This window comes from Melopsittacus undulatus, chromosome 3 (assembly GCF_012275295.1).
Source record: "Melopsittacus undulatus isolate bMelUnd1 chromosome 3, bMelUnd1.mat.Z, whole genome shotgun sequence".
Taxonomy (NCBI): domain Eukaryota; kingdom Metazoa; phylum Chordata; class Aves; order Psittaciformes; family Psittaculidae; genus Melopsittacus; species Melopsittacus undulatus.
The window spans coordinates 56734385-56759070 of NC_047529.1; positions in this window are offsets into that span (position 1 = coordinate 56734385).

Genomic DNA, 24686 nt, shown 5'->3' on the forward strand with positions numbered 1-24686 from the left:
ACATTTGCTTTTTCTTTTGAAAACCTCTTTATTTTCTCTTACCGTTTTCTGAATTGTTTTTCATATACCAACAGGGTTCAGAATTTGTCCAGGAAACTGAGACCACTATTAAGTCAGATGCTTTATCACACAGTGAAAACTTTCCTATATCATAGTTGTATTGTAAATTATGAGTACAATCATATTCTTCAGTATCAGTTGTTTATCGTTTATTGTTTTCCATGGCATATAATAGATCTTAAACCCATCATTCTATATCGAAATTAAGCAGTCCAGTATTTCTGCAAGAATTTCTCAGCCATTTCAGTAAGACTAATACTGGTTTTGCAAATTCAAAAATGTTAAAGATATGTACTTTGGAGGAAGGGAAAGTTAAGTCTTTTCTTCCTTGTATTTCTGGAACAGCAGGTTAGTTCAGCCATAGTTACAGATCTGTAGTGCAATCAGTAAGTTAATAAACCAATCCCTAATTGGAGCACTGTTCAGGTTTTATTGCAGTCCTAATACAGATATCCTATGTGGTGCACTAAATCTGTACCTCAAGTTCTCTGTAAAATGTGTTTTATAACATTTTATTCTAATGCTGTAATAAATACAAAGATGATTAGATGCTGCTGACTGTTGTCTGTGAGCAGTGTGTATTAAACACAACAGCTGACTTGCGTGGGATCATACATCAGCAGACACAAACATGTATTCTCAAACAGCCTGTTCATTTAAAAAAAAATTATTCTGCCCTCAAATAGTAAATTTAGGTGTATCTATCAGGTAAATACGTATATTTAACATACATTTTGAAAAGAGCTGATATTAATAAAAACAGTCACAATTTGTTGTAATAGTCTTGTAAAAAGGTGCATCCTAAGGTTCTGTTGATTATGTTAGACTGTTTCTCTCTTTCCTCATGCATTAGATTCATTACCCAAAATGCCAAGCTAAGGAAACTACTCCACTATCAGTGCTTCTTCTTTGGCAGGCTTCAGTGGATTTTCTTTTAGCAAATATACAATTGCCTCTGGATCTCTCAGAGATTAATCTGTTGTGCTCAATGAGAGGACACATGTTGTCGTGGTTTAAAATAAATCTGCACAGTTCCCCCTTTGTTTCCCCTCCCCCCCCTCACCTTCCCACTCCCGGAGGGATGGGAAGGAGAGCCAGAGGAATACAACTCCCACGGATTGAGGTAAAATCAGTGCAGCAATCAAGGTATAACACAAATCACTACCGCTACCAATAATAAATCAATGTTAGAGGAGACAAACAGGGAGAGAGAATACGTTACCACCTGCCGCCACGAGGCCAGCCTGGAAGAGACAGCTCACCTCTCCCCTCCCGGCCAGCTTATAGTTCCCTCTCCGAGCCCAGCCAGGAGTGTTAACCCCTTCCCTTCCGGCCAGCTTCCAGTCCCCTCCCCGAGCAGGACGTGCTGTGGTATGGAATACCTCCCCGACTAGCCCAGACCAGGTGCCCTATCTCTCCCTCCTCCCTGGCAGAGCATGAGCTACTGCTGAACCCATGACATTATCCACCCCTTATTCCATACCATTCACGTCATGCTCAGATCCCACATTTTCAATATACAATCATATACATATATATATAGATATATATATATATATATCTGCATACACCGAGACAGAGAGAAAGAAATCATTGCTTAATACATGGAGAAATCTCTACAATGCTATTGAATCCATTTGGTCCATGATGTTAGGTTTGTAATAGTCTTTTGTAGCAGGAGAGTCTGTGTGCAGTACTGGATTGTTGCCTGCTGATGTTGATCATTCCTTTACTGCAGAACTCATCTGGTTCTATCAAAGTTCATTCTCTGTTGGGACGATCGTTAGAGGGAAGTCAGGGCCAGTCACTGGTGACCTGAAGACATCTAGTTGATGGACTATAAAAATATTACACAGCAAGCAACAACGTATAATTAAGTTCATTGGCTGTTTTCCCCTAAAATCAAATCCCCTTGAGGTAAACATCGGACTTCCCCATCTTCCTGCATCACCCACCAAGTATATCCGGGTCCTTGCGCAAAAGCAATCCCTCGAGTGGTTTTGCCTTGGCCCGAAACAGGAGTAACCCAGACTGTCTTCCCTAGCAAATTCCTCATGTGCACTACAGGAACCTTGTCCCCCTCTACAATATGTAAAAGTTCTGCCTGGGCTGGGCCAGCCCTGTTAGCAGATCCTCTGGTGTTGAGCAACCAGGTGGCCTTTGGTAAATGTGTATCCCAATGCTTGAAAGTTCCCCCACCCATTGCTCTCAGTGTAGTTTTCAACAGCCCATTGTAGCATTCAATTTTCCCAGAGGCTGGGGCATGGTAGGGGATGTGATATACCCACTCAATGCCATGTTCTTTGGCCCAAGTGCCTATAAGGTTGTTCCGAAAATGAGTCCCATTGTCTGACTCAATTCTCTCTGGGGTGCCATGTTGCCACAAAATCTGTTTCTCAAGGCCCAGGATAGTGTTCCGGGCAGTGGCATGGGGCACAGCATGATTCCAGCCATCCTGTGGTTGTTTCCACCATGGTAAGCGCATAGCGCTTGCCTTGGCGGGTTGGTGGGAGTGTGATATAGTCAATTTGCCAGGCCTCCCCATATTTATACTTCAGCCATCGTCCTCCATACCAAAGAGGCTTTAACCATTTAGCTTGTTTAATTGCAGCACATGTCTCACACTCATGAATAACCTGGGCGATAGTGTCCATTGTTAAGTCCACCCCTCGATCACGAGCCCATTTGTACGTTGCGTCTCTGCCCTGATGGCCTGAAGTGTCATGGGCCCACCGGGCCAAAAATAATTTGCCTTTATGTTGCCAATCTAAGTCCATCTGAGCTACTTCAATCTTAGCAGCTTTATCCGCTTGTTGGTTATTGTGGTGTTCCTCAGTGGCTCGACTCTTAGGTATGTGGGCATCTACATGGCGTACCCTCACCACCAGCTTCTGCACCCGGGCAGCGATATCTTGCCATAATGCAGCAGCCCAGATGGGTTTACCTCTGCGTTGCCAGTTGCTCTGCTTCCATTGCTGCAACCACCCACACAGGGCATTTGCCACCATCCGTGAGTCAGTATAAAGGCAGAGTACTGGCCACCTTTCTCGCTCAGAAATGTCCAGGGCCAGCTGGATGGCTTTCACCTTGGCAAACTGACTCGATTCACCCTCTCCTTCAGCAGTTTCAGCAACTTGTCGTTGAGGACTCCATACAGCTGCCTTCCATCTCCAATGCTTTCCCACAATACGGCAGGACCCATCAGTGAACAAGGCATACTGCTTTTCACTTTCTGACAATTTATTATATGGTGGTGCCTCTTCGGCACGCATCACCTCCTCCTCTGGTGACATTCCAAAATCTTTGCCCTCTGGCCAGTCCATGATGACTTCCAGAATGCCTGGACGACTGGGATTTCCTATCCGAGCTCGTTGCGTAATTAGTGCAGCCCATTTACTCCAAGTAGCATCAGTTGCATGATTTGTAGAGGAGACCCTGCCTTTGAACATCCAGCCCAGCACTGGCAAGCGGGGTGCCAAAGGGAGCTGTGCTTCAGTGCCAATCACTTCCGAAGCAGCTCGAACCCCTTCATAAGCTGCCAATATCTCTTTCTCCGTTGGGGTATAGCTGGCCTGCGAGCCTTTGTATCCCCGACTCCAAAAACCAAGGGGTCGACCTCGAGCCTCCCCTGGAGTTTTCTGCCAGAGGCTCCAGGTAGGACCATTCTCCCCAGCTGCAGTGTACAGTACATTTTTCACATCTGGACCGGTCCAGACTGGTCCAAGGGCCACTGCATGAACTGTCTCGCATTTAATTTGCTCGAAGGCTTGTTGTTGCTCAGGACCCCATTTGAAATCATTCTTTTTCCGGGTCACATGATAGAGAGGGCTTACAATTGAACTGTAATTTGGAATGTGCATTCTCCAGAACCCCACAGCACCCAAGAAAGCTTGTGTTTCTTTCTTATCAGTTGGTGGAGACATTGCTGTTATCTTATTGATTACTTCTGTAGGGATATGTCTACGTCCATCTTGCCATTTTATTCCCAAAAATTGAATCTCCCGTGCAGGTCCCTTGACTTTACTCCGTTTTATGGCAAAACCAGCTTTCAGCAGGATTTGGATTATTTCCCTCCCTTTCTCAAAAACTCCTTCTGTTGTATCACCCCACACAATAATGTCATCGATGTATTGCAAGTGTTCTGGAGCTTGCCCCTGTTCCAGTGCAGTCTGGATCAGTCCGTGGCAGATGGTGGGGCTGTGTTTCCATCCCTGGGGCAGTCGGTTCCAAGTGAACTGGACACCCCTCCAAGTAAAAGCGAACTGTGGCCTGCACTCTGCTGACAAAGGAATTGAGAAAAATGCATTGACAATATCAGTCGTGGCATACCACTTGGCTGCCTTTGACTCTAATTCATACTGCAGCTCTAACATGTCCGGCACGGCAGCACTCAATGGTGGTGTGACTTCATTCAGGCCACGATAGTCTACTGTTAGTCTCCACTCTCCATTAGACTTTTGCACTGGCCATATGGGGCTATTAAAAGGTGAGCGGGTCCTGCTGATCACTCCCTGCCTCTCCAGTCTACGGATCAGTTTATGGATGGGAATCAGGGAGTCTCGATTGGTGCGATATTGCCGCCGGTGCGCTGTTGTGGTCGCAATTGGCACTTGTTGTTCTTCGACTTTCAGCAACCCCACAACAGAAGGATCCTCTGAGAGACCAGGCAAGGTGGACAGCTGCTCAATTTCCTCAGTCTCCAAGGCAGCAATACCAAAAGCTCACCGGTACCCTTTTGGGTCTTTGAAGTACCCTCTCTTGAGGTGGTCCAGCCGAGGATGCATGGAGCCTCGGGACCAGTCACAATGGGGTGCTTCTGCCATTTCTTCCCAGTCAGGCTAATTTTAGCCTCTAGTACAGTCACCTCTTGGGACCCTCCTGTCACTCCAGAAAAATAGATGGGCTCCACCCCTTGAGAGTTCGATGGCATCAGAGTACACTGTGCACCGGTATCAACTAGAGCCTTAAACTTCTGTGGGGCTGATGTGCCAGGCCATTTGATCCACACAGTCCAGTAAATACGATTGTCCCCTACCTCCACCTGGCTGGAGGCAGGGCCCCTCTAATAGTCATCGTTGTCACAATCTTGGACACCTAAGTTGTGCTGAAAGGGATTATTCTTCTTTATCACAGGAGCTGGAGTAAAATCAGCTCTTCCACTCCATCTGGGAACCTGTTCACCAGAGGCTGAAGCTTCAGCTCTCAATGGGCAATCAGTCATGGCCCTTGCTCCTCTCTTCAATTCACCCACACGTTCCTCCAAGGCTGAAGTAGGTTTTCCATCCCACTTTGTCATGTCTTCTCCGTGATCCCGCAGGTAAAACCATAGGGTGGCCCGTGGTGTGTATCTTATATATTTTCTCTCTCGAGCAATAGGACGCCTTTTGTTAATAGCTGAAATGCGTGTTGGCACACGTGAGGAGCTAGATAAATCTGACAGATCGTCCCTCAACTGTTTGAGATCATGAGACAGTTTTTCCACAGCTGAGATGATGGAAGGGGTAAGATTGTCTTCGAATTCTCAGAGTTTATGAACCATTTCATCCACTGTTAGTGGTGCTATGTCATTCCAGGTTACCGTTGCCAATGGATGGACATATGACGACGGTGCGTTTTGCGTCAGTTTTCGCCACATGGGGTTTTTCTCTCTTGCAATTGCTTTGTCAATTCCCCCTTCTCTAGCAAGTGATCCCAGCTGCTTGGCTTCTGTACCTGCTAGTTCGTGACCATCGGCCCCATTATCCCAACATCGGAGCAGCCAGGTGATGTTGTGCTCCCCTGATTGACGGGTGAAATTTTTTTGCATATTCCGCAGCTCAGTTGAGGTCCGAGATTGAGAAGTCGCCTCTTCTTCTTCGTCGTGTGATGATGACCCCTGATCAGATACTAGACCAGGTAGTGGATGCATAGTTTCTTCATCCTGCCTCTTCCTTCTTGCCTCCTTTCTGGTTTTTCTCTTGTGTACAGGAGCAACCGATATTGGTACGAATTGGTCCTCTGGTTCAGCTGCAGTGATTATCACTGTAGTTTGAGTAGCAACTGTACTTGTTGCTGGGGTAGCTGCACTGTCTGTCGCAGTCGAGGGTTGAATAGCCACTGTACTCGTTACAGGGGTAGCTGCACTGCCTGTCACAGCTGAAGTTTGGGTAGCAACTGTACCTGCCGCTGGGGATGGTGTAGCTGCTGTACTTGGAGTTGGAACGGCTGCGCTGACTTCTGTGTTGCTCTCAGATCCAGGGACATTTTTTTTCTTTTTGAAGGAGTAGGATAATGTCGAACAAGGCCCTATAGGCATAGGCCAAGCCCCAGCACATTGCCGTACTTTGTCCATCTCTGGTGTGGCCAGGACGACAACACACCTCATTTAGGTGTTTTACTAATTCTTCCAGATTCTTCACTTGTTCGGGAGTAAAATTCCAAAGTACTGGAGGGGCCCACTGACCTAGATGCTTGCCCATACTATCCCACACACCCTGCCACTCATGGCTGTCCAGCCTCTGGGAAGATCTCCTGGTCCTCCTATGTCGTCGTTTAACCCCAGTACAGGACCAGACCTGATTCCGCTTAACTCTTGAAATCAGATGAAATAATTGTGGGCAAAACACACTCTGTATGCGTGCTACTATGGTGATCCCCATCACAATCAGCATACAAGTCTCAACAGTATTAAAAGGCCATTCAAAAACTTCAAAACCCTCAAATGATGTTGTAGACCATCTGGAGAGAACAGTGGGAGGATAGAAGAATGTCTCCTTCACAGGTTGACCACCCGAGAAGGAGAAAAAAGATGGGAAATTGCTAAGCACTTCTATTATATACCTCCCAAAATATAAAGTTGGTGACCATACCGGGAGCATAAACCAGATCAGTTTCATGATCAATGCTTCTATTGTATTATAAGTCATTAACATAAAGTACAATGAGACGAGAACCTTAGCCCAAACCCCATACTTGATAAACACTAACACAGCTAATATGTATGAAAAGTAATTGGTAAAATCCTGAAACCGTGAGATCAAGAGAAAAAACTGTGAGAGCCAATAAAACAGCATTGTGACAAATGACTATAAATCCTGTCAGATTTGTTGTTATTTCGTGGGTTTGTGCCCCACGTTGGGCGCCAAAAACTGTCATGGTTTAAACTAAATCTGCACAGTTCCCGTTTTGTTTCCCCTCCCCCCCCCCTCACCTTCCCACTCCCGGAGGGATGGGAAGGAGAGCCAGAGGAATACAACTCCACGGATTGAGGTAAAATCAGTGCAGCAATCAAGGTATAACACAAATCACTACTGCTACCAATAATAAATCAATGTTAGAGGAGACAAACAGAGAGAGAGAATACGTTACCACCCGCTGCCACGAGGCCAGCCCGGAAGAGAGAGCTCACCCCTCCCCTCCCGGCCAGCTTCCAGTTCCCTCTCCGCACCGAGCCCGGAGTGTTAACCCCTTCCCTTCCGGCCAGCTTCCAGTCCCCTCCCCGAGCAGGACGTGCTGTGGTATGGAATACCTCCCTGACTAGCCGAGACCAGGTGCCTTATCTCTCCCTCCTCCCTGGCAGAGCATGAGCTACTGCTTAACCCATGACACCTGTCACCCCTGAATATAATTTTCTTTTAATTCATTTCCCTATCGCTGTATTCTACTGTATGTAGGAATATTTTTAATTTGAAGGAAAATTAAGATATATGGAAAATACATTTGCTTCTTCAATTTCCTAGAACAAAGATCTACCAATCTTACAGTTATGAATTCCTCAGTTGAATTTAGTGGCCTAGTACTTAAACAGGAGAATGTTCCAGTAATGATCATGTACAGAAACCAAAATGGTTCATATTTCAAAGATATTAAGAGACATAACTTACTCTGTGATTTTCCATCTTTTAAAGGTATATTTGAAGATACCTCTGGTATCATGCAGGAGGAGCCCCAGAGACATAGCACACAGGAAAGTGTTGAGTTGTTCTAATTTAATTTAATTTAATTTAATTTAATTTAATTTAATTTAATATTGTTTTGTTTTATTTTGCTTGTGAATATCTTTTTTTTTCATGTTGTATGTTGTAAAATTTGGTCTTGATGCTAACAAGCCCTGTATCCCAATGTCCCAACAGCGATATAGAAAATAACAGGCCTTTATGTTATTGTATGATAATTTAAACAAATATTTTGTAGTTGAGATAATAATTAAAAAACTTGTAGAGGATTTATGTGACCAGGTTTTGGTAGCAGGAATGAAGGGGTGGATTCTGTTAGAAGACACCAGACTCTACCCCCATGCTGGACAGAATGAGTTCCAGCAGGATCTCAAAACAGAACCACTGCTGGCCAAATCTCAGCCAATCAGCAATAGTTGTGGTGCCTCTGTGATAACTTATTTAGGAAAGGATGAAAAACACTGTTGTATTGCGGTATTTACAGAGAAGACAGTGAGGAGAAGTACCGTCTGTGCCAAGGATCCCCTTAGGAAAGAAACAGTTGGGTGAGACTGGAAAGTGCATTGCCTTTAGCTTGTGAAGTTTGTTGCCTTGAGAAAGTGCCACCATTTCAACTGAATTTAAGAAGCTGAACTTAAAAAACAATGTTGACATATTCTTAACTTTGAACAAATGACATTATTTTTCCTGCCCATGGCAGGGGGGTTGGAACTAGATGATCTTAAGGTCCTTTCTAACCCTAACTATTCTATGATTCTATGATTTGTATTAATTGTTTTCAAGTGCTTACCTGCTGTTTTTCTCTGTATGAGAAGCTTTTGGTTTATATCAGTTGTTTACATGAAAGATCTTATAAAGACTATTTTGCGTTGAGAGTAGTATCAAGCCATTGTAAATGATGTAATTTTCTGCTTTCAGAAGCAAGTCAGGCAATATTTCTCTCTTCTGTATTATGAATCTTCAGTATACCACAGTCTGCTGGATGGTTCAATCATCATGTTTTTGCCATGAATCTTCAGAGCCAAAGGAGCTCTAGGAAAACAGGTTCTGCACTCAAGCCAAACATTAGAAATGTGCATATCTAGCTGCTATGCACATATTCTAACAGGGATCACAGCTTAAACAAATAAAAATATAGTACTGACTTTAAAAAATGGTAAATCTAGATGCATATTTCACTCTGGAGTTCAGAAAAATGGAGAGATGATCACAGGTGCTGCTCAGATTGCTAACTTTATCACTATTCAACATTTAGATCTCATTGTGGAATAATAAAATCATACCCAGGCAATATACTGTTTTCCTGGCTGAAGCTTTCATTGTGAAAATACTGCCACATGTCCCATGAATATTATATAACATTGGGTACCTATTTCTATTAGAAATCATCTTGTCACACTGTAATGAAATTCTTATCAGTATCCAAGCTCTTACAGGGTCACTATGGTTTACATAGTCATCCATGTTTTCTTCCCTCCTATGAGATCATGATAGTTTTACATTACAAGATCCATCATGTATCCGTCAGCTTGTTTTGACTTTTTTCTTTATTTGTCCACAGTAAATATACTTGGTTGATATCTGAATCACATTTTGGAAGCAACTTTTGAGAGGCTGAGAGAAAATGTGTCTGAACAACTTGTAATTCAAACCTGCATAGAATTAACTAACAGCAACATTTTTAGTCATGAGACCAATGATCTGTAGTTCCTTCATAATTTGTGGAACATTTTGTTCTTTTCGTATCAGAATTCATGATGATTATGAAACAGAGCTGATATGTCTATTATATTAAGAAACATCTGGAAATACAGCACGTTTTTTTGAATTGTGACTGGCTTGTTGAGATCATAGAAGCAGAGAAATGGAAAGTCACAGGGAACTCTACTGATTTAGGACCTTGTTATGTTCATGTAATCTTGGCATAGCTAGAATCATAGAATGGTTAAGGTTGGAAAGGACCTTAAGATCATGTAGTTGCAACTCCCCTGCAATGTGCAGGGACACCTCACACTAGACCATGTTGCCCAAGGCTCTGTCCAGCCTGGCCTTGAACACTGCCAGGGATGGAGCATTCACAACTTCCTTGGGTAACCTGTTCCAGTGTTTCACAACCCTCACAAGAAATTACATTATCATGCAGAAATTTTCATGTAGCTGATATACTTCATAATTAAGCTGTGAGTCCAACAGCTTCAATATCCTGTGGGCTTGTGTGTGATGCCTATGGCACCCACTAGTTGGTAGTTCAAACATTTCTGTCATCTGCGTTTCTTTGCTTCATGTGAGTGCCTTCTTTTAATATGTATTTTCTTCACTATAAACTGAATTGTACGAATTGGAAGTGATATTGTCTTTTTAGGCTCTTGGCATAAGCTTTCTTAGTATCTCATTGTATTCTACGTAAATTAACATTGGCATTAGTGTGTCATTAGCTATTATATGGACACCCTCAATATTCCTAGATGTTTAACCAATTATTTTTTTTTAATGAATCACAAGTTTTAAATCTTCACTTATTTCAAAAGGCAGACAAGAAAGTATATAACTGCCCCAGATTTTACTGGTGTACAGCTCAGATGATTCCACATATAATCTGAGTTGCCAATAATTTTTTTTCAAAATCAGAACAGTAAATAAGTACTAACAAGTAGTACTAAGAAGACCAAAGTGTTCAAGTACAAAATTCTTTTGTAAGATTATTTTGAAAACCTGTCTAAGAAATCATGCAAAGAGGGAAAGTAACTTGAATTGATTTCTGTACTAAGGCGCCAGAACATTTCAAGTTTCTTATTATGCTGTTTTAAGCAGTGAGAAGTGTGTTTAGTCACCATCTGGTTTAATTAAATCTTTTTGTAGGTTTAAATGTTATTTCACTTGTCCAGAACATGAGGAAAGATTATTCTTTGGGAATCCCTCCACAGTTTGATTCTGTAAAAAAAACCCAGACTTCTGCTCTTACCTTCATGTATTTACGCCTCTAATAGCACATTTGCTCCCTAATAGTGACCACTTTCAAGATGTTATGATATTTCTGCTGCAGTTTGTGTAACACTTGATCTCAGATTGAAGTCTCAAGAAGAGTTGTCTTTATTAGATAGATTTATTAAAAATTTAACTTTAATATGTACTAGTCTTGTGCAATCATTCTGTCTGAATCCTCTTATATGTCTTTGTCTCATTCAACATAACAATTCCATTTTTCCTCTTATCTTTTATTGATTTAATAAGGAAAATATACATGTAAATGTAAGGCTGAATTTTTCTTCTTGAAATTATTAAAAATCTAATTAATCAATCAAATAAAAAAAAATATAAAATTAATTGTTATCTTAGAAAATTTATTTGAAGAAAATTTTTATTTCACATTATTTCTGTAAGACATTTGTCTTAGAAAAAACTCTCATTTTACAATGATTGAGTAGCCAAGTGGGATCATTTCTAAATAAAAAAGAATTAAAGAAAAGAACATTTTTAAGGAGACAACAAAGTTGTGAACTTCTGCCATATGTATATCGATTAAGAACCATTAATATAAAAACCAGTATGAGCCTAAGATAGAGTTTTGAGAGATAAACATATATACATTTTTAAAATTACCAGTCTGAATTGTTTTTCTCTCTGTATATCTTAACATATAGAATTATGCAAAGGAAGACTACAAAGACAGTTTAAAATACAGCCTTGGGAAAGGGCGTTTCTCAGTTGCATCACCCTGGGAATACTGAACTATGGAATACACTAGTTATACATATGTATATAATTAATTTTTATTATGACAATGGATATATACTTAAATTTGTATCTTTAGCAACCTAGGAGCAAAGAACTCCAGGATATAGTGTAGATATGGGTTAATAGAGAAAATATGAGGGATTAAGTAAGAAAGTAGGTAGGTTCATAGGTATTTAGATATTGAGAGAGCAGATTTATCGAAAAAAAAAAGATTAATTACATCTCAGTAGACATCTCAACTATTTATACAAAGTGTGTCTGTGCTGGAGAATGCACAACCTTAAGGGCAAATCAAGCATAGTACTAATAAAGAATTTTAAGAGAGGCTCAGAATAAACTAATCTGGATGAAAATTTTAAAAGACACATAGCAACATACTTTGTGAAATTTTGACAAGAAAATTAACTTTTGGAAAAACATTTCCCTGCATATTACAATGTATTTTGCTAGACTTCATGTATATGCCCATGAATGTAAACTGCACAGTAAACATGCCTCATACAGGATCTCTCCAGTTGCCTAGTCTACTCTGGCCTGAGTTAATTTGTTTCAGATGTGATAACACCTGTCTTGTTATCAAGTGTTTGTTGTCGAGCCTGCTTTAGTTTAAATTGTGTGGTTATTGGTAAATGTAAGATACGTGAAGAACTTCTTTCTATCTAGGAAGAAATGAAAAGAAAGAAAATTGCACAAAGGAAACAAAAACAATATCTTAGTGGACCCCAAGGCTGAAGAGGAAGGAATCTATACCATCAGTATGAAATCCTAGAAAATAATCTTTTTCTGATAGCATAAAGGATGATCAAATATTACACAAGAATATCACATCATTTAAGTGTTCTTTTCTGACTGGAAATTATAACAAGAAAGAAAAATGTGGATATTACTGATCATGGGAAAGAAGAGAAAGAAAAGAGGGAAAAAAATGGTTCAGATTTGAAGAAAGACTTTATATTTATGGCCAGGCTACATCTAATTAGACAGGAAAGAATCAGTACCATCATGCAAGACATCGGTAAAGCCATTCTGGAATACTGCGTACAGTTCTGGAAAAGCAAGATCAAGAAAGATAAATTCAAATCAACCAAATGCAAAGTCAGCCTTTGAAGATTATTTGAGAATTGATTCCATGTCAAAAAAAAAAAAAAAAAAAAAAACGTTCTTAACTCAATTTTGCAAAACAAAGACTAGGAAGGAATTTGTTTTTCCCTGTGAATATATGAGAAGAAACAAGAGAAGAAAACAAACATACAAACTAAAGGTCTGAAGTAGGGATATAGAAATAATATAACACAAAATGGTCAGAAGTGGTTTAGGCTGAAATTGAAACAAAATTTCTGATATTATATTGGTGAAGACTTCTAACAGATATTTTTTTGATCATAGCAATTTATGAGATCTTCTCCATGTTTTTTTATTTCTCTCCTGTTGTTGGGTTGGGTTTTTTCAGGTTGCTTGATCATTTTCCTGTGCATTTTTTCAAAGATAAGTAAATAACTAAGGATTTGGGGATTTATGAGGAATTTTTCTATAACAAATGTGAAACTGGAGTACTTTTATTTAAAAATGGATGGAAAACAGATCAAAACATATCAAGGAGGCTAGAAATCCTGAAGAAGCAAACCCCAACATATCACAATTCATAACAACCCAAAATAGCAGTTTAACAATTTCTTTATAATAGACTCACTATATCTGCAGTGAAATATAAAAATGAAAAAATAAATCCTCAGTTTCCTCTCCTTATTTATCACTGCCTTTAGTTATTTACCTTTCAACTTTACTTAGATTTAATTTTAATTTGCTTTAATATTTTCCTATGTATTTTTCACAATGCTTCATAAATATCTGTAAGAAGCTGTGATTTGCATTTATCTTAGAGAGTGATAGGTTAAGATCTCTTTCACTCCTCAGTATCCTGAATATCACAAGAAATAAAGCAAGTAAATTTAAAAACACTTGGAAGTACCCACCTCATAATGATTTTCAGCTGTTTAATAGAACAAGAAAATATCTCTGTGGGTGAATTGTTCTCTCAGTTCTCTCACTAATCCAAATCTTCAACATCCTTCTACCCCTCAACAAGCCAAGACTAAAAGGTAAAACAAAACCCTGTGGCTAAGACACACAAAACAAGACAGTCATTTATGACTCTAAAGTGGCACAACTTGAATTTGTTTAGCCATTTTCTCTAACCTCAAATCATGATTCAGAAAGGCTGATCTGTCTGCACAGGTGAAGTCCTTGAAAAGAGTAGCTCTTTGCCATAAAGCCTGAGGTGAACTGATGACTGAATCGGAGCTCTGGCAGATCCAGGAGTAAAGTTTACTCTTAGTTGCTACCTAAAAGTCTACTGGGTTATTATTTTGTTTTTCAGTTTGTGTTGATAATGGCATTGGCACACTATTAGGAATGAGTGTTAACAGTTTATGAAGCAGTAAAGACAGAGCTATGAAACAGTCTTTAAAGTCTGTGTTGGAAAAGAACTGAGTACATGTGTTTGTAAAATACAACACTAACAAAATGTTTCCATTTCATTAGGAAATGAGGAGGAGGCAAGGCAATAACAAGCAAAAATAAACAGCAATGAGTTTGGCTAAATTTTATCCAGCATGAAAGACTTGGTTGTTGTAGTTTCAAGTCTGTTGATGGTAATTTTTTAGAAGCCTTGCAATGTTTGACAAAAAAGAGATGTTAAAGCCTTCTAGGAGAACAATATGATCTGGTCAATCAAAGTTGCTGATAATTACTTTTACACATTAACAGCCAATCAAATAAATTAAAAAAAAAAAAAAGATTGGCATCTATGTCTATCAATTTGATCTCCTGCAAAAGAAGCCTTGGAACAGATATTTCATATGTTTATATGTCAAGAGTAGAAACTTTACTGGCCAACTTACCTGTCCCAATGTGTGCAGCACTCAGAGTGCTGCAAGGTTTTTAACCTACTACACTCAACAATTATATGCAAATTAAATGGAATACCATAATACAGTACAATCATAGAATCATAAAATGGTTTGTGTTGGAAGGGACCTTAAATATGAGGTTATTCCAACCCCCATGCTGAGAGCAGGGACACTTTCCACTAGACAAGGTTGCTCCTAGCCCCATTCCACTTGGCCTTGAACAATTCCTAGAGTGGAGTTCTCTGGGCAACCTGCTCCAGGGTCTCTCTGCCCTCACAGTAAATAAATAAGAATTAAAAAGAGGACATAGAAAATTTAGTCTAATATTATTGATTTAATATTAAACCTACATGTTGTTTACAGTTAACAGGCCTATACTGGGCTGGCCTGACCCATCTCAAGTACCACAGTACTAGTTCGCCCTCATACCCAGTTGAAGTATTTATACCCAGCAGTATTAGTTACTGCTAATATACAATCAACCAATATAATTATTTATATATTATTAATAATATAATGATATATAAATAGATTAAGAACACAGTAATTTGGAGCTCTTGAGAAGACCAGAGACAACAATAATAATTGTCAAATGAATATTTTTTTGTAGTAGGTTTGACAGAGATACTTATCAGCATTCTCACCAGCAAGCTGCAGTGAATATGAAAACCTAACTTGCAAAATTTGTGTGTGCAATAAATGCAGATGATGTCAGAGGAATCCTGATTGCTTTGTGATCTTTATCCAGCAGGCAAAATATTTAATATGTACATCTGTGCAACAGAAGGGAGGACACATTTTCAGAATGTGAATCACAAGAAAGAGAAAAGTAACTATTGCAGGTGAGAGCTGCATTTGGAGCTGTAGTGCTTCAGCAGCATGCTTCCCTCTTTGTAGATTTGAATGTTGCTAATGACAGAAATCTATTGGCAGCATGAGCAATAAAGCTTTGTCCTGTCTTCTAAGCAGTCATTAACCATACAGTCGAGCAGTTAAGTTACCTCACTTTTGCATTTGACTATGCTACTAAGCATTCAGCTGAAGTGTGCAGTGACCTAGTACAGGCCAGCCAGCATCAATGGCAAGATGACATGCTTATGGAAGTGAGTACCTCTCTGCAGACCTTCAGAGCAGAAGCATTCTCAGAATGTTAACTATACCTGTAATTCCAATAGTATGTTGATTCTAAAGAAAAATGACAGTAAATAGTTTGTCAACATTTGTTAACTGATGTATGTGTTAACATTTGGTCCAGAACATCAAGGTCCCAGGTTCTGAGGTAGAGATTTTTAGAAATTCTCATTCTGGTGTCAGTTGAAGTGATACAATGCAGAATGAAGAACTCAAATTCCCATTCGAAGACCTGACTAAGATTGCTATGTTTCCATAGAAAATAGGAACAAATACAGAAACTTACCCTCTGCATAGGTTAAAATATGTCTAGAATTGTTCTGGATAGAGGACTTGTATCTTTCTAATGACTGAAGAAACACAAAATGTCTCAGAGAGGTACTTACTTTTTAAATATCTAAAAAACTCAATAGGAAAAAAAGAAGGTACAGGGAGGAAGCATTTCAGAAGGGAGAGAGTGCTGCAAAGCTGTTTCTGCAGCAGCTGCAGCACAATGCAGTATTAAGGCATTTCCCAGAGCATGGTCTTTCATTTTATGATAAGAGACCTGCAATTTATAAACATGTAATAATATATGAATTTTTGTAGGCTAGATATACAGAGCATCATTTACATTAGATCAAAGATTCAGTCACTGATATTATCTAACAAAAAGAAATCACATATAGTAACATACATTTTAATCTATAATATACATAAATTTCAGGCAGCATTAAACTCCATTAATGTTCTTGTCATTGCAGTTTCCATAGAAACTAGTATTGCAAAAAAAAAAAATGGAGAAACAGGATGGGGAAACCTGGGGGGAAAAAAAGGAAAATAAAATATAATTGGAAATGTGCCTCATTAAAATAAGCAAGTTGTAGTTTAACAAAATTAGAGGCTCAACCCAGTGATCAATCTGTGTTTAGAAATCCTGTCAAAGTTAATGGCAGTTGTGACAGACACAGCTGCATCAACTGCTTTGTTGTGAGTGACATTATTTAGGGTACTCCAGTCAATTCAAAGGTTGTATTAATACAGAGTCTTATCTGAGAGCTTTGTGTGTTTGTTTTTCTTGGAGAGATTACAACCTAGGGCAGAGAAAATACCTGTAAGTTTTCTACAGTCAGTGTCTCTCAAGTTTCTGCTTCCTTTCTGTATGAATTGACTTTACATGAAAATATAATACTGATTTGCCTTCTCATTTAATCTTCTGTATAATTTATCCCTACAATATACTTCATTTGCAACACTTCCTTGTTGTTTCACTTCGTTTAGGTGGCATAATAGAAATAGAAGTTCTGTTTGGTATATGCTACAATGATGAAATAGCTTCATCTTTACAATGAAACCATTACATATTATGCAATGGTAGCTCTTTGTACCACTAGATCATGCACTAAAATTGCCATTGGTTTCTTTATTAGAATCTGGTAAAATCAGCCCTATATTACTTACAAGGTGAAAATACATCCAAAGCGTATTACCAGAGCCTCAATTAGTTATGATCTGAAATGTGTATTAGAATAATACAGAATTCTTGGGAGGGAAGATTTTATTTTCTAATGGTTTCACTGCACATGTTCATGTCCTGCTCATCTTACATTTACAAAACACCAGAGATTTCTTCTGTCTTTGACCTTAAAAATAAAAAAGTCTCAATTCTAAGATTATGAAAAGAAACACGCAACACTTACTTTTTTAAAAAAATCAAATGTTACGCTTGCCATTTCTTATCACTATAGCATCTGTTTTACAAGAATTGCATTGCAAATATTAATTCCTATATTTTCTTCGAGAATGGAACATGGGATTTGGTTTTCAGATATAGATAACAACATTTAAATCCATGTGATTTATTCAAAGATGTGTAGCATAGAATCATAGAATCATTAGGGTTGGAAAGGACCTTAAGATCATCTACTCATAACTACAAAACCCCCTGAATGCAAGTCAAGATGGCATTAGACTATAGTGTTCCTCACTTTATCCATAACTTAAAATTCTAACCAAGTAATAAGGGCCAAACTCAATTATTTCTGTTACCTATGGAATATCTTTGTGAGAATTGACTTGGGGTCAATTTTTTTTTTTCCCCCAAGATCTTTTTAAAGAAGGCAGATGCTGTGTAATATGGAATAAGAAAGGATAATATTGTAGTTGTTTTATGCATGGGTCATTACAGAACACAAGAAACAAATAAGACTGCACATGGAAATTATCTCTGCAATTAAAATGATTGGGCTAACAGATGTTATAATAAAGAATTTCTTGAATGCAACCGTATTTTCAATAAAGCCCATTTCACATAGTTGGCATGTAAATAACTTACAATTTATTCTAAAAGCTATAGGAAGAACATGTAGGAAGTGTTCGTTGAGATTTTTTTCCTGGAGGGCTCCAATGTATGATGACTGCCAGTCAATCTTTAATTTCCTCCTGTTTAACAAAGTTCAGAGATAGCAGATTTCCTGCCTTTGTGGTTTGTTTTTTTTTTTTCTTTAAATTCCTTGCATTATTTTTGGCTGGAATTGTCTTTAAATATTTCAGCTTAAGAAAAATTCTGTCAAATAGACACAATAAGGTTTTTTATTTTACAATAATAACATTTAAAATTACTATGTTATATTTCAACCCAATAAAGCTGATGAAATAGCAGATATGTAGAAAGAACAGAAAGCGAATATTTAACATGAAAATCTCACCTAGATAAGTATTGTATATATGTATATTTTTATTATCTTGTTGTGGTTTAAACCCAACCACAGAGTCTCTCTCCCCCCCTTTCTTTTCTTCCCCCCCCCTCCCTCCCCAATCCCAGAGGGATGGGAGGAGAATCAAAAGAATGTAACTCCCACTGATTGAGATAAGAACAGTCCAGTAACTAAGGTATAACACAAATCACTACCACTACCACCAATAGTAATAATGATAAGGGAAATAACAAGGGAAGAAATATGATACCGCACACTGAAATGAGCCCAAGCCAGAAGAGAGCAAGCCCTTCCAGGTATCCCCAGTTACCTCCTAGGCCATGACGTGCTATGGTGTGTAATACTTCTTTGGCTAGCTTGGGTCAGGTGCTCTGTTTCTGCTTCCTCACGGCCTCCCCTCCTCCCTAGCAGAGCATGAGACTCACAAAATCCTTGGTCAGAGTAAACATTACTTAGCAAAATCTAGAACATTGGTGTTATCAGCTCTGTTCCCAGGCTGAAAGTCAAAACACAGCAGTACACCAGCTACTAAGTAGGAGAAAAATGACTGCTACTGATAAAAGCAAGACAGTATCCACCCCTTATTTCATGCCATTCACACCATGCTCAGATCCCACATTTTCAATATACCATTGCTCTTACATATACATATAAATCCGCATACACAGACAAAGAGAAAGAGATCATCTCTTAGTGCATGGACCAATCCTTATAATTCTGATACGTACATTTGGTCCATGATGTCAGATTCCATCTCTTGTAACAGTCTTTCAGAGCAGGAGAGGCTGTGAGCAGTGTTGGATTGTTGCCTGCTGATGCTGATCGTTCCTTTACTGCACAACTTTTCTGGTTTTATCAAAATTCATTCTCTGTTGGGATGGTGGTTGAAGGGTGTCATGGGTTCAGCAGTAGCTCATGCTCTGCCAGGGAGGAGGGAGAGATAGGGTGCCTGGTCTGGGCTAGTTGGGGAGGTATTCCATACCACAGCACGTCCTGCTTGGGGAGGGGACTGGAAGCTGGCCAGGAGGGGAGGGGTTAGCTCTCTTCCGCATTGGGCTCGTTTCGGCGGGTGGTATCGTATTCTCTCTCCCTGTTTGTCTCTTCTAACATTGATTTGTTATTGGTAGTTAGTGATTTGTGTTATACCTTGATTGCTGGACTGATTTTACCTCAACCCGTGGGAGTTGTATTCCTCTGGCTCTCCTTCCCATCCCTCCGGGAGTGGGAAGGTGGGGGGGGGAGGGGAAACAAAATGGGAACTGTGCAGATTTAGTTTAAACCATGACAGTTTTTGGCGCCCAACGTGGGGCACAAACCCACGAAATAACAACAAATCTGACAGGATTTATAGTCATTTGTCACAATGCTGTTTTATTGGCTCTCACAGTTTTTTCTCTTGATCTCACGGTTTCAGGATTTTACCAATTACTTTTCATACATATTAGCTGTGTTAGTGTTTATCAAGTATGGGGTTTGGGCTAAGGTTCTCGTCTCATTGTACTTTATGTTAATGACTTGTAATACAATAGAAGCATTGATCATGAAACTGATCTGGTTTATGCTCCCGGTATGGTCACCAACTTTATATTTTGGGAGGTATATAATAGAAGTGCTTAGCAATTTCCCATCTTTTTTCTCCTTCTCGGGTGGTCAACCTGTGAAGGAGACATTCTTCTATCCTCCCACTGTTCTCTCCAGATGGTCTACAACATCATTTGAGGGTTTTGAAGTTTTTGAATGGCCTTTTAATACTGTTGAGACTTGTATGCTGATTGTGATGGGGATCACCATAGTAGCACGCATACAGAGTGTGTTTTGCCCACAATTATTTCATCTGATTTCAAGAGTTAAGCGGAATCAGGTCTGGTCCTGTACTGGGGTTAAACGACGACATAGGAGGACCAGGAGATCTTCCCAGAGGCTGGACAGCCATGAGTGGCAGGGTGTGTGGGATAGTATGGGCAAGCATCTAGGTCAGTGGGCCCCTCCAGTACTTTGGAATTTTACTCCCGAACAAGTGAAGAATCTGGAAGAATTAGTAAAACACCTAAATGAGGTGTGTTGTCGTCCTGGCCACACCAGAGATGGACAAAGTACGGCAATGTGCTGGGGCTTGGCCTATGCCTATAGGGCCTTGTTCGACATTATCCTACTCCTTCAAAAAGAAAAAAATGTCCCTGGATCTGAGAGCAACACAGAAGTCAGCGCAGCCGTTCCAACTCCAAGTACAGCAGCTACACCATCCCCAGCGGCAGGTACAGTTGCTACCCAAACTTCAGCTGTGACAGGCAGTGCAGCTACCCCTGTAACGAGTACAGTGGCTATTCAACCCTCGACTGCGACAGACAGTGCAGCTACCCCAGCAACAAGTACAGTTGCTACTCAAACTACAGTGATAATCACTGCAGCTGAACCAGAGGACCAATTCGTACCAATATCGGTTGCTCCTGTACACAAGAGAAAAACCAGAAAGGAGGCAAGAAGGAAGAGGCAGGATGAAGAAACTATGCATCCACTACCTGGTCTAGTATCTGATCAGGGGTCATCATCACACGACGAAGAAGAAGAGGCGACTTCTCAATCTCGGACCTCAACTGAGCTGCGGAATATGCAAAAAAATTTCACCCGTCAATCAGGGGAGCACAACATCACCTGGCTGCTCCGATGTTGGGATAATGGGGCCGATGGTCACGAACTAGCAGGTACAGAAGCCAAGCAGCTGGGATCACTTGCTAGAGAAGGGGGAATTGACAAAGCAATTGCAAGAGAGAAAAACCCCATGTGGCGAAAACTGACGCAAAACGCACCGTCGTCATATGTCCATCCATTGGCAACGGTAACCTGGAATGACATAGCACCACTAACAGTGGATGAAATGGTTCATAAACTCTGAGAATTCGAAGACAATCTTACCCCTTCCATCATCTCAGCTGTGGAAAAACTGTCTCATGATCTCAAACAGTTGAGGGACGATCTGTCAGATTTATCTAGCTCCTCACGTGTGCCAACACGCATTTCAGCTATTAACAAAAGGCGTCCTATTGCTCGAGAGAGAAAATATATAAGATACACACCACGGGCCACCCTATGGTTTTACCTGCGGGATCACGGAGAAGACATGACAAAGTGGGATGGAAAACCTACTTCAGCCTTGGAGGAACGTGTGGGTGAATTGAAGAGAGGAGCAAGGGCCATGACTGATTGCCCATTGAGAGCTGAAGCTTCAGCCTCTGGTGAACAGGTTCCCAGATGGAGTGGAAGAGCTGATTTTACTCCAGCTCCTGTGATAAAGAAGAATAATCCCTTTCAGCACAACTTAGGTGTCCAAGATTGTGACAACGATGACTATTAGAGGGGCCCTGCCTCCAGCCAGGTGGAGGTAGGGGACAATCGTATTTACTGGACTGTGTGGATCAAATGGCCTGGCACATCAGCCCCACAGAAGTTTAAGGCTCTAGTTGATACCGGTGCACAGTGTACTCTGATGCCATCGAACTCTCAAGGGGTGGAGCCCATCTATTTTTCTGGAGTGACAGGAGGGTCCCAAGAGGTGACTGTACTAGAGGCTAAAATTAGCCTGACTGGGAAGAAATGGCAGAAGCACCCCATTGTGACTGGTCCCGAGGCTCCATGCATCCTCGGCTGGACCACCTCAAGAGAGGGTACTTCAAAGACCCAAAAGGGTACCGGTGAGCTTTTGGTATTGCTGCCTTGGAGACTGAGGAAATTGAGCAGCTGTCCACCTTGCCTGGTCTCTCAGAGGATCCTTCTGTTGTGGGGTTGCTGAAAGTCGAAGAACAACAAGTGCCAATTGCGACCACAACAGCGCACCGGCGGCAATATCGCACCAATCGAGACTCCCTGATTCCCATCCATAAACTGATCCGTAGACTGGAGAGGCAGGGAGTGATCAGCAGGACCCGTTCACCTTTTAATAGCCCCATATGGCCAGTGCGAAAGTCTAATGGAGAGTGGAGACTAACAGTAGACTATCGTGGCCTGAATGAAGTCACACCACCATTGAGTGCTGCCGTGCCGGACATGTTAGAGCTGCAGTATGAATTAGAGTCAAAGGCAGCCAAGTGGTATGCCACGACTGATATTGTCAATGCATTTTTCTCAATTCCTTTGTCAGCAGAGTGCAGGCCACAGTTCGCTTTTACTTGGAGGGGTGTCCAGTTCACTTGGAACCGACTGCCCCAGGGATGGAAACGCAGCCCCACCATCTGCCACGGACTGATCCAGACTGCACTGGAACAGGGGCAAGCTCCAGAACACTTGCAATACATGCCTTCCAAGAGAATCTGCTCCCAGATTTTGCCAGGCACAGAGGTGAGACTGACTGGTCTGGAATTCCCCGGGTCATCCATTTTCCTCTTCTTGAAAATGGAGGTTATATTTCCCTTTTTCCAGTCATCAGGAACTTCACCTGTCTGCCATGATTTTTCAAATATGACGGCCAGTGGCTTTGCAACTTCATTCGCCAGCTCCTTCAGGACCCGCAGATGGATTTCATCAGGTCCCATGGACTTGTGTACATTCAGGTTCTTAAGATGGTCTCGAACCAGATCCTCTTGTACAGTGGGCCCAAGGTCTAGGTTTTCACAGTCCCTGCGTCTGCCTTCCAAGACTCGGGTGCTGCAGTCAGAGCCTTTGCCAGTGAAGACTGAGGCAAAGAAGCCATTCAGAACCTCAGCCTTCTCCAAGTCCTGTGTAGCCAGTTCTGCCGATAGCTTCGGGAGGCAGCCTACATTGTCCTTAGTCTGTTTTTTAGCCGCTACATACCTATAAAATCCCTTCCTATTATCTTTAAGATCCCTTGCCAAGTTTAGCTCCAATTGGGCCTTAGCTTTCCTAACTTGGTCCCTAACTACCCCGACAACAGCCCTGTATTCATCCCAGGCCACCTGTCCTTTCAGATTCATCATAGAGTGATTCATAAATGTGACATTTGTGTCCAAGGGATAATATTGATTAAGCCATTATGCAGTCATTTCAGGTCTATTTAAATTCTCTCCTTTCCCCTAAAAATCATATGTTTTCTATTATTTTCTCTTTTTTTGTTATTTCCCCTTTTAATTATACTTGGAATACACTGAGTATTTGGACGAAGAGTGCAAATTCAGAAACTCATGCTGGAGACAGTGGGAAAACACAAGTTATCTGAAAATTATCCTAATGTCCCTGAAATGCCCAGAAAGTGGAATTTAGGAAAGCTTTTCTGAAAGTGGGAAACAAACTATTGTTGCAGGGGAAAAATGCCCTTCAAAAATAGTGTTTGCCAAATGCTGAAAAGATATAAACTGAGCTTTTACAGTATTTGGTTGCAGCACTACTGCTATGGAGCTGATGGATGCTTTTGGTCTGACACGCCTTACCCAGGTCTAATATCAAATACTGATGAGTTTTATTATAGTTAGCATGTTTCCACTTTTGATTTCTTTTTCTAGACTGCACTGAAATCACTGATTTTTTCCAAAGTTCTTGGAAGCACAATGAAGATTGGCAGTTTTCCATCCTGGTTCCTTAAGTTGTTACAAATATCAAAATGAAAATAATTGTATACTTTGATAATTACTATTTTTGGAATACTGTTACTGTATTTTTCTTGTTTTGTTATAAAAGCTGAACTTCTGGCGGCTTTAATACTTCAAGAGTGTATATCAAGAACAGCTAGGGCTCATTCGTTTATTGGAAAACGAGCCATGGAATTCCAGAAGAAAAAAAATGCTGAAGACAGGTGAATTTAATAATCAAGAAATAATCAGTTCAGGTCGTAAAGTCAGAAAGAGCCCTTGAGCTAGTAAAAACAACCAACTAACCAACCAAACAAAAAAAAAAACCCTCAAAATCCCACAAAATATAAAACAAACAAAACCAGAAAGAAATAATGGTGTGTGTTATTTATTTGTTATTTACTGATCTTTGAGGCTGACAACCATTGTGAAGTTTTGGGCTTCTATCTGAACCAAAATAGTAACTGTATAGAACAGAAACTACCTGAATTTTTATTCTAAACTAGAAGCTAAGATTTTACAAACCACTTGGGCAAAATGCAGGTAGTTTAAATGAAAGGTGGTCAGGGTTCAATATCACTGAAGGAAGTCTAGTGACTTCTTTTTTTTTTTATTTACCTGCAAATAAAGATTTATAGCACCTTTGTTTTGAGAGAGAAACCTAATTTCAGACTTTGATAAAAAAAAAAATAACACTGAAGTGTT